The sequence below is a fragment of the Thamnophis elegans genome, chromosome 4, assembly GCF_009769535.1.
Source record: "Thamnophis elegans isolate rThaEle1 chromosome 4, rThaEle1.pri, whole genome shotgun sequence".
Taxonomy (NCBI): Eukaryota; Metazoa; Chordata; class Lepidosauria; order Squamata; family Colubridae; genus Thamnophis; species Thamnophis elegans.
Genome location: NC_045544.1, coordinates 47,971,810 through 47,975,242, shown reverse-complemented (window position 1 = coordinate 47,975,242; position 3,433 = coordinate 47,971,810). Strand labels below are relative to the sequence as shown.

Below are 3,433 nucleotides of genomic sequence, written 5' to 3'. Positions count from 1 at the left end.
TGAGTCAGCTGGTTTGGGGCCTATGTCCATTCAGAGGATGTTAAAGATCTTGCTTAGTTCTCTTGGCTTCTGCCACTACATCTCTCCTGATCTTAGTTGAGGCAATGCCAGCAAGAGTATAATTTTTTCAATTGGTGTAGATTTGAGGCAACCTGTCACTAAGTGTTTTGCTTCAAATTTCAGGTGACTAGAAATTTATATCACCTTCTGGGTTCCTGTTGGTTCCATACAGTTTTATATGGGGCTGCATTTTGAACATGTATTTCTGGCTCATGCATTGAAATTAACTGGTTCTGAAGAGCCAAAGAAGCTTGTTTTGCAGTGTAGTAATTCATATTTTTTATTGCAACCTCATAGATTTATCTGTCTGAATTACATTGCATAATTTTTTATTTTATTCATTATTATTTTATTGGAAACTTTGGTGAACTGTATTTCATGTCTTAATCCACTTTTCAATAAGCTTCCCAATATGGTACCAACATCCTCTTTCAACACCTGACTGTTCTTTCATTCACCACCATAGTTGTTCCAGTCTGATGGGCTGGGACATCAAGAAAAGAGATATTATGGAGAACGTGGATGGCTACGGCGTGATCATCTCCTCCAAAGTGGTTTACTTCCTCAAGAGCGGCGACACCATGGACCGAGAGGTCATCTTCCTGGAGGTCAAGTACGACGACCCCTACTTATCTCCAGGGACCATGGAGAGGTTTACGTCCAGCTGACCAAGAAAGCCATCAATTCGGCCAGCGGCGTGGCCATGCCGGGCCTGTCGCATCAGAAGCCCATGGTCCATGTCTCCGCTGAGGACGTGGCCGTCCATCTCTGCCAAGAAATCAACTATGCAAAGAGCCTTTTCTATGAGTAGCAGCTCATGCTGAGGTCCGGCGAGTAGCACGAACAGTTAGAACTGGACTCCTTTCTCTTGGGAGAAAATACGACCGCCCCCATCGCCACACCCCTCGGCTCAGCCGGAGAACCGGGCCTCCTAAGAAAAGTTTTGGATGAAGCACAGACGTCAAAAACCCTGCAGGGGAGGGGAAAAAATACAATTGTGCACCAACCAGCCCAGACCCTTCAGAGGAGAAAACCTGGTATTTTCTTAACCGTGTGTGTGTATGTGTGTGTATAATACATATATGTGTGTGCGTGTGTGCATCTCTCTGCGCACTTTATCGCACACGCCGGCAAAGTTATAAAAAGTCATTTTTTCCTTGTAAAGAAATGATAGGAAAAGTTATATTGCACTGATTTTTGAGCAATTTTTTTTTGTTGGGGGTGGGAGCAGGAAAGGCACTTTTATTTTCCCTTCCTTTTGCTGCAAGTGACAAAGAGATCAGTTGGCTATCTCGAGAACCAGAGTGGGGGGAACGGGGGACGGGACCCTCAGCCTCTCTCTCCTGGTCAGAATCACAGGGGAGGGGTGTGTGTGTGTGTCTAATTTGGCACCTCAGGGCCAAAGAGTGGTGGTGGTAGGGAGGGTAGTGATTTCCCTGGGTGAGAGACCCTTCCCCGTGGCGAGGTGGGGAAGGGAATGGTGGTTTTAAAGAGAACCGAACGAGAATGTCAGTTTATCAATGTAATATTTGCAAATCTGATCCTGAGGATTGATTAATTAAAAAAGCAAAAACAGAAAAAAAAGAGATATTGACTACTCTTTGGTCCACAGATGTCAAGAGAAGGAAGAGAGAAAGTTTAGGGGATATGATATCTGAACTATACATTTGAAGTCATTTCTGGGAGTAGCACTAAAACAAGTTTCCAGAATTCAGCTCTGGAACTCTGTTACAGAAAATTTATCTCTAAAACTATACTATTGCTAAACCTCCAGAAATCTATTTCATATTACTTAATTGTACAGTGCCTCCATGAGTCTTGAGTCATCATTTTTTTCTGACAGGAAAAAAAAAGAAAAGGAAAGAGAAGAAATTTATAGAAAGATAAGCTATAAGAGACTGTCATTTTCCTAAGTGTTCTTTTCTATTTTTGCTATCATAATGTAATGTTGAAAACTGATAGACATATTTTAGAAGTAAATCTTTCAGAATGAAACTGAAAAGTTATTTCTGCTAATAACACTTTCCCCTCCTTTTTGTTGGGTTGAATTTTTTTAGCATCTTATTCTTAATAATGAAATCATTTTTTAAAAATAACATCCTTATATTCATTATTATCTCAAGGTTATTGGGAATGTAAAAAGAAAACATGAAATCAATAATACAATCACAATGCTTTACATAAAATGATAAGGGATGCCTAGATTAATTCCGTCATTTAAATGTTTGCACGGTAGAAAAATAATTTAGCTGAGAGAAGGAAAAAGAAAGACCTTAGAATGTTTATTGAAAATATGGGTAGCTTAGTTTAGCCACAAACCCAAGAAACAGAACTAAATGGTGCCTTCTTTAGTATTGCATGCCTAAGTTTCAGAGCAAGACAGGTTTCAGTTAACAAACTTTGTTTGTTTTATATGTATTCTGCAGCATGGAACTTCTTAGAAATCCAGAAATTGAATGATTCATGATAATAGTAAAATGGTGCAGAGTATTGCATCTCTTGGTCACTGCCCTGAAGGGATCTCAGCCTCTTTTTTAGAGAACAACATTTTGGAAGTTTTCTTGAATTAAATTTACAATTGCCCTTAATTTAGAAAGCACAGCTAACACACATTTTTCTCTGTCTAACTTTGATTCCCTGTGAATATAATTTCTGTGTTGTGTTCTATTCTGTTGCATCTCCTCCCATAGCTGGAACATGGATTTCTCTCAGATTCAACCCTTCAATATTAATCTAAATGTATCCAAGTCTAGGAGTGATAATATTGTTACCTTAGAACATCTTCACAGATTATGATTTATGGTGCTACATCTGTCTGGCAATGGATGTGCCTCACTAAACGCCAAAAGCAGACGGAGCACTGTTACCTTCCCACCAAAGGTGGTCCCTATTTTTTTACTTGCATTTTTACATACTTTCGAACTGCTAGGTTGGCAGAAGCTGGGACAAGTAATGGGAGCTCACTCTGTTATGCCATGCCAGGGATTTGAATTGCCTAATTGCCAACCTTTCTGATTGATAAGCTCAGCGTCTTAGCCACTGAGCCATTGAGCCACTGTGTCCCCTTCAAATTAGGTGGATATTATTTTGGGCTCAGATGCAAAACATGGATAGACTTAGTCACTGCTTGTCTGGTGCAGGGAATTCTGGGCTCTAAGTTAGATATTTCGGGGAGGGAAGGTTATCTCAGAAAGAAGAATGGGAAATCACTGTTTATAGCAATAGCAGTTGGACTTATATATCGCTTCATAGGGCTTTCAGCCCTCTCTAAGCGATTTACAGAGTCAGCATATTGCCCCCAACAACAATCCGGGTCCTCATTTTACCCACCTCGGAAGGATGGAAGGCTGAGTCAACCCTGAGCCGGTGAGAT

General features: G+C 40.5%; 1 pseudogene; it reads left to right on the top strand.

Moving 5' to 3' along the window:
* Positions 1-539: 539 nt before the first annotated feature.
* On the top strand, positions 540-2,856 carry LOC116507315 (annotated as a pseudogene).
* The last annotated feature ends 577 nt before the right edge of the window (positions 2,857-3,433 follow it).